The sequence below is a fragment of the Saimiri boliviensis genome, chromosome 2 (assembly GCF_048565385.1).
Source record: "Saimiri boliviensis isolate mSaiBol1 chromosome 2, mSaiBol1.pri, whole genome shotgun sequence".
NCBI classification, from domain to species: domain Eukaryota; kingdom Metazoa; phylum Chordata; class Mammalia; order Primates; family Cebidae; genus Saimiri; species Saimiri boliviensis.
Window position 1 is genome coordinate 104,865,179 of NC_133450.1, and position 15,061 is coordinate 104,880,239.

The following is a 15,061-nucleotide window of genomic DNA, read 5'->3' on the forward strand; positions in this document are numbered from 1 at the left end:
CTTTTTGATGGGGTTATTTGTTTATTTCTTGTAAATTTGTTTATGTTCTTTGTAGATCCTGGATATTAGCCCTTTGAGGAATGGAGAGATTGCAAAAAATTTTTTCCCATTCTGTTAGTTGCTGGTACACTCTAATAATAGTTTCTTTTACTGTGCAGAAGCTCATAAGTTTAACTGGATCCCATTTGCCTGTTTTGGCTTTTGTTGCCATTACTTTTGGTGTTTAGTCATGAAGTCCTTGCCTATGCCTATGTCCTCAATGATATTGCCCTGGCAGGGTTTTTGTGGTGTTAGGTCTTATGTTTAAATCTTAAATCCATCTGGAGTTAATTTTGTATAAGGTGTAAGGATGGGATCCAGTTTCAGCTTTATTCATCTGGCTAGCTGATTTTCCCAACACCATTTATTAAATAGGGAATCCTTTCCCCATTGCTTGTTTTTGTCATGTTTGTCAAAGATCAGATGTTTGTAGATGTGTGGTGCTATTTCTGAGGCCTCTGTTCTGTTTCATTGGTCTATATCTCTGTTTTGGTACCAGTACCATGCTGTTTTGATTACTTTAGACTTGTAGTATACTTTGAAGTCAGGTAGTATGATGGCTCCAGCTTTTGTTTGTTTGTTTTTGTTTTTTGCTTAGGATTGTCTTGCCTATATGGGCTCTTTTTTGGTTCCATATGAAGATTAAGGTGGTTTTCTCCAATTCTGTGAAGAAGGTCATTGGTAACTTTATGGGATAGCATTGAATCTATAAATTACTTTGGGCAGTATGGCCATTTTCAACATATTGATTCTTCCTAACCATGAGCATGGAATGTTTTTCCATCCGTTTATGTCCTCTTATTTCCTTGAACAATGGTATGTAGTTCTCCTTGAAGAGGTCCTTCATGTCCCTTGTTAGTTGTATTCCTAGATATTTTATTCTCTTTGTAGCAATTGTGAATGGGAGTTCACTCATGATTTGGCTCTCTGTTTGTCTGTTCTTGGTGTATAGGAATACTTTTATTTTTGCACATTGATTTTGTATCCTGAGACTTTGCTGAAGTTGCTTATCACCTTAAGGAGATTTTGTGCTGAGAGGATGGAGCCTTCTAAGTATAAAATCATGTTGTCTGCAAATAGAGACAATTTGACTTCAATCTTTCCTAACTGAATATGCTTTATTTCTTTTTCTTGACTGACTGCTCTGACCAGAACTTCCAATACTATGTTAAATAGGAGTGGAGAGAGAGGGCACCCTTGTCTTGTGCCAGTTTTCAAAAGGAATGCATCCTGTTTTTGCCCATTAGGTATGATATAGGCTGTGGGTTTGTCATTAGTAGCTTTTATTATTTTGAGATACATTCCATCAATACCTAGTTTATTGAGAGTTTTTAGCATAAAGGGCTGTTGATTTGTGTTGAGGGCCTTCTCTGCATCTATTGAGATAATCATGTGTTTTTTGTCATTGGTTCTGTTTATGTGATGGATTATGTTTATAGATTTGCTTATGTTAAACCAGGCTTGCATTCCAAGGAAGAAGCCAACTTGATCGTGATGGATAAGCTTTTTGATGTGCTGTTGGGTTCGATTTGCCAGTATTTTATTGACAGTTTTTGTATCAATGTTCATCATGGACCCTGGCCTGATATTTTCTTTTTCATTTGTATTTCTTCTGGGTTTTGGTATCAGGATGATGTTGGCCTCATAAAATAAGTTTGAGAGGATTCCCTCTTTTTGTATTGTTTGAAATAGTTTCAGAAGGAATGGTACCAGCTCCTCTCGGTACCTCTGGTAGAATTTGACTATGAACCCATCTCGTCCAGGACTTCTTTTGGTTGACAGGCTATTAATTGCTGCCCCAACTTCAGTCCTTTTATTGGTCTATTCAGGGATTCAGCTTCTTCCTGGTTTAGTCTTGAGAGGGTGTAAGTGTCCAAGAGTTTATCCATTTCTTGTAGATTTACTGGTTTATGTGCATAGAGGTATTTGTAGTAATCTCTCATGGTAGTTTGTATTTCTATGGAATTGGAGGTGATATCCTCTATTATTTTTTATTGCATCCATTTGATTCTTCTTTCTGTTCTTTTTTATTAGTCTGGCTAGTGGTCTATCTATTTTGTTAATATTTTCAAAAAAACAGCCCCTGGATTTATTGATTTTTTGAAGGACATTTTTTTGTGTCTCTATCTCCTCTAGTTCTTCTCTGGTCTTAGTTACTGTCTTTGGCTGGCTTTTGAATTTGTTGGATCTTGCTTTTCTAGTTCTTTTAATTGTGACATTAGAGTGTCGATTTTAGATCTTTCTTTGCTTCTCATGTGGGCATTTAGTGCTATAAATTTCCTTCTAGACACAGCTTTAAATGTGTCCCAGAGATTCTGGTATGTTGTTTCTTCAGATAAGGTCACATCGCAGTTAGGATAAGACTTCAGCATGTTTTGTGGGGTACACAAGCCATACTAGGGATCTATGCAAATGTGCAGCTAACATAGAATTTAGTGGTGAGAGACAATGCTTTTCCTTTGACTGCAGGAAAAATGCAAGGATGTCCATTCATACTATTTAGCATGATATGGCTGCTTTAGTATACAAAAGGGCAAGAAAAATATATAACAGGCATCTAGATGGAAGGAGAAAGCAAAACTGTCCTTATTCTAACATAAGGACAATTGCATGTTAGAATTTTGACAATTCAACAAAGTCTACAAAAATGCTACAAGAAATAACAAGTATGTATATGAATTTGGGAGACTATATGCTCAAAATACAAAAATCAATTATATTTATTTATACAAGCAACAAATAATTGGAAATCTAAGTTAAACAATTACTACCCTTTATAATAACTTAAAAAATCTGAAATACATAGGTCAAAATATGACAAAATATGACAAATGTTTATGACCTGAACATTTGAAAACCACAAAATATTGTGAAGAAGACCCAAATCAAGATAAAATTGGTCAGGTGTGGTGGCTCAGGCCTGTAATCCCAGCTCTTTGGGAGGTCGAGGAGGATGGATGATTTGAGGTTCGGAGTTTGAGACCAGCCTGAACAACATGGAGAAACACCATTTCTACTAAAAATATAAAATTAGCCAGTTGTGGTGGCATATGTCTGTAATTTCAGCTACCTGGAGAGCTGAGGCAAGATAATTACTTGAACCCAGAAGGTGGAGATTGCAGTGAGCTGAGATCACGCCATTGTGCTTCAGCCTGGGCAACAAGACCAAAACTCTCAAAAAGTAAAATAAAATAAAATTATGCTGCCCTCATTGATTAGCAAATAGAATGAGAGACAAATGATAATTATCCTCAAATTAGATCAATAGATTCAATGCAATCTCAACCACAATCCGTGTAGAATTTCCAAGCAGAATTTCCAGACAAGCAAATTAAAAAAAAAAATGTACCAAAATGCAGATGATCTAGAATGATCAATTTTTTAAAGTAAAATAATCATATACTACTTAAATCTGATTTCATACTTATTTATTCTTTCTAACCTTATTATCTCTCTTCTTTTATTTTTGTGGTTCTATTATGTGTATTGAATGCCATGAAATTTAATTTTAAGAGAAAAATTGAAATGAAAATTTAACTGTCATTCAAATAAACATAAAATGCAAATTCTGCACTCACAAAGTCTAGTTTTTCAACTTTTCTGATTTACCACTTCTTATCATTCTATGCTTAATGTCTGGTACCTTTCCTGCCTTCTTGCCAGCTTCTCCCATCAATGGTATTTTTGACTTCAGTTCACACTTACCAAAACAAATTCTTGAAAATTTATTAACCTGTTTACTTGACTGGTAAATTTAGGTCATTTTATTCACTCTATTTTATATCCTTATCCATTGAAATGAATCTACAGACCAAAGATGGAGCCAGGAGAGATGACACATGCCTGTAGTCCCAGCTCCTGCAGAGGCTGAGACACAAAAATTGCTTGAGCCAGGAGGTAGATGCCAGCCTGGGCAACATAATGAGACCCCATTTATTTAGGGGAAAAACTTTGAGAAGTAAATGTTGTCCTTAAATTGTGTAAAACAACTTTCAATGGAACTAATAAAGATGAAAGTAAATTCCAAGATAAAGATCTAATTTATGGGTAAAATATAAGATGCATTCTGAAGTTTTTAAAGATTTTAAGAACAGAATGTGGGATTAACTACCACTTCCATGTCAGTCTGAATACTTAAAATCTTCATTCTGTTCGGTAGTTATCTTACATAGTTATTTAAGATTTCCAAGTCATTCCTTTATTAGCAATAAAGGAAAATATATACACAGGCCTTATTTGTATTTGAAAGGGTCAAATGAGATGTACATCACGATGCATTGTACATCTTAAAGAATAATGTAAAGAACCTCTCTGTGGCTCTCATCCAACACTCCCCATCCTCCAACTGGTGTGTAAAATCACTCAGAGGCTTACCTTATACCACCAGGCAAGGAGAAGTTTATACAAATACTTGCATGCTTTTTGTATAAAGGTACAATTAATTCCCTTATTTTTTTTTTAATTTCTATTTTTTGAGAAGGAGTCTCACTCAGTTGCTCAGGCTGGAATGTGGTGGCCTGATATCCGTTTACTGCAACCTCTGCCCCCTGGGTTCAAGCAACTCTCCTGCCTCAGCCTACTGTGTATCTGGGACTACAGGTGGAAACCACTGCTTTGGGCTGATTTTTTTTTTTTTTTTTTTTTTTTTTTTTTTTTTTTTTTTTTAGTAGAGACTGTGTTTTGCCACATTGGCGAGGCTGGTCTTGAACTTCTGACCTCAAGTGATCCACCCACCTGTGCCTCTAAAAGTGCTGGGATTACAGGCATGAGTCTGGCCTTTTCACAATTTATATTTATTTTATAAATTAAAGTTTTAAAGTTTTAAATTTTTATGAGCACATAGTGAGTACATATTGATGGGGTACATGAGGTATTTTGGTACAGGCATATAAAGCATAATACTCACATCAAGGAAAATTTTGCATTCGTCCTCTTAAGCATTTATCCTTTGTGTTACAAACAATCCATTATACTCTTTTGGTTATTGTAAAATATTCAGTTAAATTATTATTGACTGTACTCCCTCCATTGTGCTACCAAATGCTAGGTCTCATTCATTCTTTATGACTATTTTCTTTTCATCTATTACCCATCCCTGCCTTTCCCCACCTACCCTTCCCAGTCTCTGGTAACCAGCCTTCTATTCTTTATCTCCATGAGTTCAACTGTTTTGATCCTTAGATTCCACAAATGAGTGAGAACATGTGTCTTTCTGTGCCTGGCTTATTTCACTTAACCTAATGACTTTTTGTTTTATCCATGTTGTTGCAAACAACAGGATCTCTTTCTTTTTTTTTTTATGGCTGAATAGTATTCCATTATGTATATACATCACATTTTCCTTGTCCATTCATTTGTTGATGAACACTCAGGTTGCTTCCAAATCTTGGCAACTGTGAACAGTGCTGTAAAAAAACATCAGAGTGCAGATATCTCTTTGATATATTGATTTCCTTTCTTTTGGGAATATAACCAGCAGTGGGATTGTTAGACTGTAAAATAATTCTAATTTTAGTTTTTTCAGTAGCTTCCAAACTGTTTCTATAGTGGTTGTACTAGGTCCCTACCAACAATGTACAAAGGATCCCTTTCCTCCACAGCCTTATCAGAAATTGTTATTATCTGACTTTTGGATAAAAGCCATTTTCACTGGGGTGCTATGATATTTCATTGTAGTTTTGATTTGGATTTCTCTAATGATCAATTACACTAAGCAATTTTTACATGCCTTTTTGTTGATTTTTTTCTTTTTTTATGTGTATTTTATACACCTTATTAGAGTTTTCCAACAGTTTAATCATTTTCTATCATTAAAAATTTTTTATATATGTTAATTTTAGATTATTTGTTTTTCCGTCTTCATGTTTATTACATTTTTTGTCTGTAATGTCTAATCTGCAGTTAATCCCATTCAGCGTATTTTCATTTCAGCAACTGTAGTTGTCATCTTTAGAGGTTCTATTTTAGTCTCTTTTCTTATTTCCTTGTCTCTACTTAATTTGTTCAATATTTCTAATAGTTTTTGAACATATGGATTATGTTTTAATAACTATTTCAATGTCTTTTCCTGATAATTCTAACAGCTGTGTCATTTCTGGGTTATTTTGATTAATTGAATCTTTCTCCTTATTATGGTTTATTCTTCTCTGCTTCTTTGCTAACTGGTTAATTTTGATTCAATGCCATATATTTTGAATTTTGTCTTTTTGTGGTTGAACATTTCTATATTCCTACAAATATATTTAAATGCTTTTCTAAGATGCAGCTAAATTACTTGAGAACAGTTTGATCACTCAGATCTTGATTTTAAAATCTGTTAGACAGGACAAGAACAGCCTTTAGGCTAAAGCTGATTTTGTGCTAATAATGAATCAAGACGTTTTGTCCAAAGACTTACAAATTATGATGTTTTTAGTTGGACTGCCCCTGTGGTAACATCAGCTCCTGTGGTGGAGAGTAGTGAAACTCTCCTGTAGTTTCACAACAGAGTAGTGAAAATCTCTACTCCTTTTTGGATGGTTCTTTTCCTGATCATGGGTAGGTTATTCAGTAGTTTATTCAGTGCTTGTGTTGATCAGTATTTTGCAGAATACCTAAGGGGGACCCTCTAAGGACCTTTGAAGTCTTCTATTAAGTTTTTCTCTCTGTGGTTCTTCACCTTGGTTCTCCTGGACTCTCAACTCGAGGTCCATTGGTTTTGCATGGGTACTCCCTTTCTATTCCATACCTTGGAAACTCTTGTAAGACAATAAGCTGTGACAATCATAGGGCCACTTTTTTACATCGGTTTTTTTAGGCACCCCTGTTCCTTGGTGACTGATGTCCAATAACTTGCAAACCATTCATTAATATATTTCATTCATTTTTGTTTGTTTCAGGGAAAAGGGTAAATCATATCCTTATATCTCTGTTACAGCATTTGTCCTTGATGGAGAAAAAATCCTTTACCCTTTTGGAAGCAATAATATTCTTTCAGGGACTTATAAGTACTTTTTAAAGTTCTGAGTTTTATTTTTAGTTGTCACATTTTTGGGTGGAGAATTGGATCTGGTAACTTAGTGGCTGACAAAATATAAAAAGGTACTTTGGGGTAAAAGTTAAGAATCCATATTTAGATGATTAAAAATGAGCTATGCCAACAAAGAGTGACTCTGAAGCTTTAAAATCACTTCGCATAGAACTTACCTTTATCTGGCTGGGCATGGTAGCACACAGTGAAATACCAGCACTTTGAGAGGCCAAGGTGGGTGGGTCGCCTGAGGTCAGGAATTTGAGACCAGCCTGACCAACATAGTGAAACCCCATCTCTACTAAAAATACAAAATTAGCCAGACATAGTGGTATATGCCTGTAATCCTAGCTACTTGGGAAGCTGAAGCAGCTGGGTGCAGTGGCTCATGTTTGTAATGCCAGCACGTTGGGAGGCCAAGGTGGGTGGATCACAAGGTCAGGAGTTCGAGCCCAGCCAATATCAGGAAGCTGAAGCAAAAGAATCTCTTAAATGCGGGAGGCAGAGGTTGCAGTGAATCAAGATCATGACACTGCACTCCAGAACAAAACTCTGTCAAAAAAAAAAAAAAAAAAAAAAAAAAAGAAAGAAAAAAAGAACTTACCTTGATATGAGACCAGACTCCAGAGGACTAAAAGGTTAAAAGCTAAGACTTTTTTTTGTCTTTGCCATTGTTTCTTCAATCTGAACCTTAAAGGCATCAAAGGAAACATATGTTTCTCTTTCTCTCTCTCTCTCTCTCTCTCTCTCTCTCTCTCTCACACACACACACACACACACACACACACACACACATCCACACATTAGTTAGGAACATGATTTGGACAAAAATCTTCAGCTGAAAAAGTGCTAGTGTCATGTCAGTTGACATATGTGTTTGTTTAAAAGAAATTACTGATTTTTAATTTACATGTTGCTTTGTCTTTCATCAACAAAAGAACACTGGGAATGTACACACATTAAATACTTAATAGGTAGGACTTACTGTTTACACCTTAAAGAGAACATATGAATCTGCCTTTCCTGTTCTTAGTAATGGGAAGTCAGGGATTTGCATACACTTATACCTTCCAAAATATAAACCCTTGCTACTACTATTTTTTCTGGACCATCATCACTACCCTTGTACAGATAATTTTCATTCACATTAACCACCAAGAGAAACAGAACTCCTGGTCATAACTCATTCATTTTTTTCAATACTGCATCAAAATTACTACTTGTTTATTAGACCTCATTGCTTTTCTTTTATTTGAGGACTTTCCTTTAGCAAATATCCTCACTATCTAATCACGAACGTTCCTTTTACTAAATCTTTCTTATCAGCCATCAAACTTGACCACATTTACCCCTTCAGATACTTCTCAGTTACCTGCTCCCCTTTATATCAAACCTCTCCTACAAAGCTGTCTCTAGTTCTATTTTGTTTTACTTGGTTCCCTCTTTTTCATTAAATGCAGTCTTTTCAGTTACCAGTGATCTTTACGCTAAATTCAATCACCAGTCCTCACATCAAATCACATGTGTCTTTTCGAATGGTTTCTCAAAATTGCCATTTCTTCTTGTCGAACCAGATTGTTGATTGATAGAAACATGGACTTTCTCAGTTTTCCTGCCATCTCACCAGCCTATCAGTCTCCTTTGTGAAGTGTTCCTCATCTTCCTGGAGGGATCGACAAAGGAATTAACTCAGTCACAATCCTCGTTCTTCTCTTTTCCTCTCTCTATATTCCATTTCTTGGTGATCTTAATTTAATTTCAGGTTGAAATTTTTGTTTTCACCTTCTCCAGATGACTTCTCCCCTTGCCTTTCCCCTTGATTTATTTCCTAGTATTCTCTTCCTTGCCCTCTCTGTTTCACTCTCTGAGCTTCCTTGCTTAAGCTGGAGGTTTGTTAGGAATGAACCCAACTTTGGAACTTGATACTTGTGATTTCTTCTGCCTAGAATGTCTTTCCCACAGAGATCTTAATGGTTTTGTCCCTCACCTCCTTCAAACAGTTGTTCAAATATAACTTTCCCAGTGTAATGTGTTCTGACTCATCTGTTTAAAATTGGCCCCCTCACTTTCACCTTGACATTTAACAATATACCTATCCTGGTTTATTTTTTTCATAACATTTAAAACCTAACTCACGATACATTTTACTTACTTATTTTTAATTTCTATGTCCACCCAATAGAATGCAAATGCTGCAAGACAAGCGATTCTTTTCTTTTTCTTTTGTTCACTGATTTATCTCCAGTGCTTAGAAAAATACATGGTAAGTCATAGGTATAAAGACTTGTTGGGTAAAACAATTAATAAGTGGAACATTTCTGTCAACAAGATGAGTTTCAGCCCATCTTGCTTTTGCCAACTAATGAGTGGAACACTTCTGTCAACAAGATAGGTTTCAACAAGAAGAAATGGCGATTTTGAGAAATTCTACTGCAAGGACTATGTAGCTTGGTAATGAAGATTGACCATTGTATTTGACAATGTGAAGGTAACTGTTAACTTTGAAAATGTGCATTTAGTAAAAAGGTGAGAACCAAATAAAATGTGTGAGGTGGAACCCAAGGCAGCTGAAAAGTCTTAATTTTCCTGTAGCATTCAGTATAGTTGTCACTTTTTCCAGCAAGACTTACCTAACTTTGCATGACCGGGTTTCATTGTGAGGTGCTTTTCTTGTAATAAGAATTATGCAACATGCATTTTTACTGCTTTTCTAATTGCCTTTTCTTTCTGTGAACCTGAATTATAGGCTAAGAGGGAGTAGAAACATAGTCTTATTTGTTGATCATGTTATAGTAAGCATTTGGAAGAGTTCCTGTGAAAATTAGATATTACACTCAACAGACTTTAATATATGCCTTGCAATTGGCTGGAAAGATGTACAAAAAGTACTTTAAAAAATGATTGAAATGCCGGGCGCGGTGGCTCAAGCCTGTAATCCCAGCACTTTGGGAGGCCGAGGTGGGTGGATCACGAGGTCGAGAGATCGAGACCATCCTGGTCAACATGGTGAAACCCCGTCTCTACTAAAAATACAAAAAATTAGCTGGGCATGGTGGCGCGTGCCTGTAATCCCAGCTACTCAGGAGGCTGAGGCAGGAGAATTGCCTGAACCCAGGAGGCGGAGGTTGTGGTGAGCCGAGATCGCGCCATTGCACTCCAGCCTGGGTAACAAGAGCGAAACTCCGTCTCAAAAAAAAAAAAAAAAAAAGATTGAAATATTTTAATTTATGTAACTTCTTGAGAAATCCTCCTTGTGTAAACACTGCTACTTGAAAAGAGAGATTTGTTATGTCAATTATATTCCCAGGCCTATCAAGAAGTGTTAAGGAAGCCGGATCTCATGCCTTACAGCACAGTCTCCATTGAACCACTGCCTCCATTGGTGTGGAGGTGGAGGGTTGGATGTGTGCAACAGAGCTGCTATGTAACATGTGTAAGATGTGCTGAGACCTTGCCTTTACAACAAAGGAGACTGAGCCACCTGTCCACGTGAAAGACAAGGATATAATGCTGGCAGTGAATAGATCATACATCCAATTTTAATAGTCACTTTAGAAATGTGATTAGTTTTAATCTTAACATTACAACTATGGCTTGCAGCTGTTACTGAATCCAAGTTATCATACAAAAAAATGCAAACCGAAAGTGCCTTAATTTTTTAAAAGAAATCACTATGAAAAAATTAAATTTCAAAATGCCCATTTTGGGATTCTTATGTTTGTTTGCCTCAGTAGAGAGTACGATCATATTAAAAACATAAATTTGTGTTATAATTTATATAACTATTAAACACATTCTAAATAAAAATAAGAAAATAGAAAAAATGTAAGTGAAAAAGTTAAATTAATAAAAGCTAATGAAACTGATACTACCATTGCCAATATTTGAATATATTCTCTTTCTGTGTTTCTATTTTATACAACATTAGGATAGTGCTACTTAAGTAGTATTTTAATATTTTTCCTTAAAATACTATATTGTAGACATTTTCTCAAATCATAAAATATTCTTTGTAACATAATTTTAGTTTGAATGTATCATGCCATAATTTAATAGTTTTCTATTTTTGGCATTCATATTCCTTTAACATTTTTTCTATTGCATTAAAAAAGGCTTTGATAAATGTATTTTTGCATGAATCTTTGTATACATCCTTAGATTTGTGATACAGAGAATATTACATATGTAACTTCTGGGTCAAATAACTTAAATGTACTTAAAGATCTTGACTTAAAGTGTCAAATTGCCATCCTCAGAGACTTTGTCAACATTCTTAATAATACCTTTGGCGAGCTAAAAATGGCTTGCCTTTTAAAAATCTCTTATTGAGGCTATTTTAAGTCTCACTTTTGTCTAGTAGTTATTTATGAGATTGTCATTTTCTAAGCAGTTAGTTTAAGCACACTTTATAAATTGATGAGTCATTTACGTTACCATTTGGTGAAGTACCTGTTTTTGCCCAATTTTCTCTGTGGCTTCATTCATCTCTTTTTTATTTACAAATTTACATCAAGGATGCTGTTCTCACACTTACATTATAATCATTTTTTTCATTCATTATTCCTCTTTCATTTCTATTTACACTCTCTTGAAGTAGTGCTTCACTTTTTAAAAATAAATTTGTTACACACTTTTGTATCGTTTCTTTCCATTGATTTAATACTTAGAATTTGTTTGCCACCTTGTTTGATTTGTATGAGGCTTACGTGTCAGACACTGTTCTTTACAATACGTTGACTGCTCTAATCCTCACAAAATACCTGTATGAAGCCACTATTTTTGTTCATGTTTTTAGATCAGTAAAGCCAGAAATGTAAATAGTAAATGATTTCACTAAAGTCACAACCGTATGTAAATTGCAGACCACAATTTCAATACAGGCAGCCCAACGCCTGTATTGAATGTGCTTAACCAGTATAATGAACTGCTTGTACTTTCTCCTACTTACTACGTGATTTTTTTTCTTAATTTTTAATTGTTACTCCTTTTGATTAATGATATATGTTATGAGTTGGTTATTTAAGTTTCTTTTCTTTTTTCATTTGGAGGAATTATGGTACCAAGACTATTTTTGATTAATTTATTTTTGCTCTTTGATAAAAAAATGATTCTCTGAGCATATACTGATTTCTATGTAGTACAAATTTTGCTCCTTGAATTTTTATTTGGTTTTCTCTTTCACTATTTTTTCGATTATGCTTTAAGATCTAGGGTACTTTAAGCTCTAGGGAATGTATGCATAACCTGCAGGTTTTTAAAACAGGTATACACGTGCCATGGTGGTTTGCTGCATCCATCACCCTGTCATCTACATTAGGTATTTATCCTGATACTATCCCTCTCCTAAACCCCTACCCTTTGCTTTCCCTCCCCTAGCCCCCCAACCCCTGACACACCCCAGTATGTGTATATTAGGACAGAGTTGTTATGTCATATGTCATATGTATATATACATATGACATATATACTATATATATGTATATATACATATATATAGTTTTTCTTTTCTCTTTTTTAATTGTACTTTAGGTTCTGTGGTATATGTGTAGATCATGCAGGATTGTTGCATAGGTACAGACATGGCAATGTGGTTTGCTGCCTCCATTCTCCTGTCACCTATATCTGGCATTTCTCCCCATGTTATCCCTCCCCAACCTCCCCACCCACTGCTGTCACACCCCTAGCCCGCCTCAACAGACCCCAGTGTGTGACGCTCCCCTCCCTGTGTCCATGTGTTCTCATTGTTCAACACCTGCCTATGAGTGAGAACATGTGGTTACACTATATTTTGTAACCCCTCAGTACCTAGAGACACAGTAAATATTTCTTAAATGAATGAATGGTTTCTTCCCCCCTGTTTAAAGTAGAAATATTTAGAAATATTTTGCCTTTTTTTGTCCACATCTATTTAACAATCAACTTGTAAATCACTAGAAGTAGTATATTTGATTGGAACCTGCAACACATTTCTATAAATAATTTTTTTGACAATAAAATAATTTGAATTGGAAGGCTATCATTAAAATATTAAATACTGTTATTCTTAAAACAATTTGAAGAAGGTTTTAAGCGTGGTCAGAATAGACACTGCCTGTACAAAGAAGGTTTCTATTTCTTGACCCGTGATTGTTGCTGTCATGAATTTGAAAAAGTTAAAAACAGCCAAGAGTTTCTGTTTAATAGATCCAGGTTTTCTTTAGAGGTGCTTATTTTTGTTTGTTTGTTTTTGTAGCAGCATGCAAACCTAAATTTCAGTAATTAACATGAAATTTGATTTCAGGAAAACACAACCTTAAATAGCTATGGGGAAAATGTTTTGAAATTGCTTTAGTGTTGCTATTTTCCACTTAAGAATATAAACAAAGCTGAGCATATTATCATAAATATATATGTAAATCTAAAATGCATATCATAATTTGTATATACATACATACATATTATGTGCTATATATAAATATAAGTTAAATAAAAGTATTTTTTCATCTGAAAGCAAAAAGCTCTTTAATTCTCTGGTGTGTGTAGTAGGTTAGCATTTTATGTCAGCATTGCTTTGGGAGCCTAGCTGAATTTCCTTTGAAATTCCTGTGTGTCATAAACTGAAGAGTATCACAAATTTGAGAAAGAGAACATTCATGGCACATTAAGTATGTGCATGTGGGTGAGAGAGAGAGAAAGGAGAAAGAATGTGTGTTTTTGTTTATGTGGGTATCTTTGCATTGACTTACTGTATGTTATTTTTTAACCCTATAGACTCTGATGTTTTTCCAGTCATGTTTTATTTATGTGGCTTTTTAAAACTTTATTTTTTTTAACATTTAGTTTCATGGGTACATGTGCAGGTTTGTTGTATTCATAAATTGCGTATCACAGGGATTTGATGCATATCACACAGATTATTTCATCATCCAGGTAATAAGCATAGTATTCAATAGGTAGTTTTTTGAGCCTCATCCTCCTTGCACCCTCTACCTTCACATGGGTCCCAGTGTCTGTTGTTCCTATCTTTGTGTCCATATATACTCGGTGTTTAGTACCCTCTTATAAGTGAGATCATGTGATATCTGGATTTCTGTTCTTGCACTAGTTTACTCCTATTCATGTTGCTGCCAGGAATATAGTCTCATTCATTTTTATGGCTGTGTAGTATCTCCTAGTATATATATCCACATTTTCTTTATCCAGTCTACTGTTGATGGGCATTGAGATTGAGTCCATGACTTTGCTATTGTAAATGCTGCTGCAATGTACACATGCACAGTAGGAGTATCTCTTTTATCTCTACTCTAATAGCATAATATCATTAGTTCAGGCCCTGCTAGTTAATTTCCTTTTTGTTTAACAGAAGTTTGACTGATTAGAGACCTTACTTACATCTTCAAAATACCATTTCTCTTTTCTAATCTATTGGTTAAAAGCAAGTTGTTACTCTCGCCCATACTCAAGAGGCAGGGATTACAGACAGGTGTGGATATCAGGAGCTAAACATACCCAGGCCATTTTGTAATTCTGCATACCACACTCTGTGACTTCAGTTTGCAAATAATTTAAGAGGGAGAAAATAATATCCTGTTTTTGCTATCTTAACTTGTAGTTTTTCACCTGTATTGTAACCAGCATGAAAGCACTGTACTAGTGATAATATCCTCTGTAATTGATAAATAATACTGTGGTTATGAACTTTTTTTATCTTTGCATCACCCAAAGGAAACTTTTGTGACCATTCTTCTGTTAAGGTAATATTAATATACTCTACAGAAGCATTTTTTACTTGACCTAATTCCAAATTGGTGCTTTGAAAAAGAGACCCAAATGTGGAGACACATGTTCATGATGTGAGGAATGATAAATCTTAAAAGATTTTCTCATCATTTGGACTTTTATATTATTGTAACACTTTGCCGTATCAGTCAAGGAATACTTGTGCCACACTTGTGGTTTAGATTGCGTAACACAAAAGTCTCTAATACTCTCAAATAATATTTTTCAGAATTTAAGATTATTTTATTTAATCTT

At 34.9% G+C, this 15,061-nt stretch overlaps 1 protein-coding gene across 1 annotated transcript in view; it reads left to right on the forward strand.

Moving 5' to 3' along the window:
• The window catches only part of LOC101050874 (uncharacterized), an 891,623-nt gene that overhangs the window by 837,233 nt on the left and 39,329 nt on the right, over nucleotides 1–15,061 (forward strand). The window lies entirely within an intron of this gene.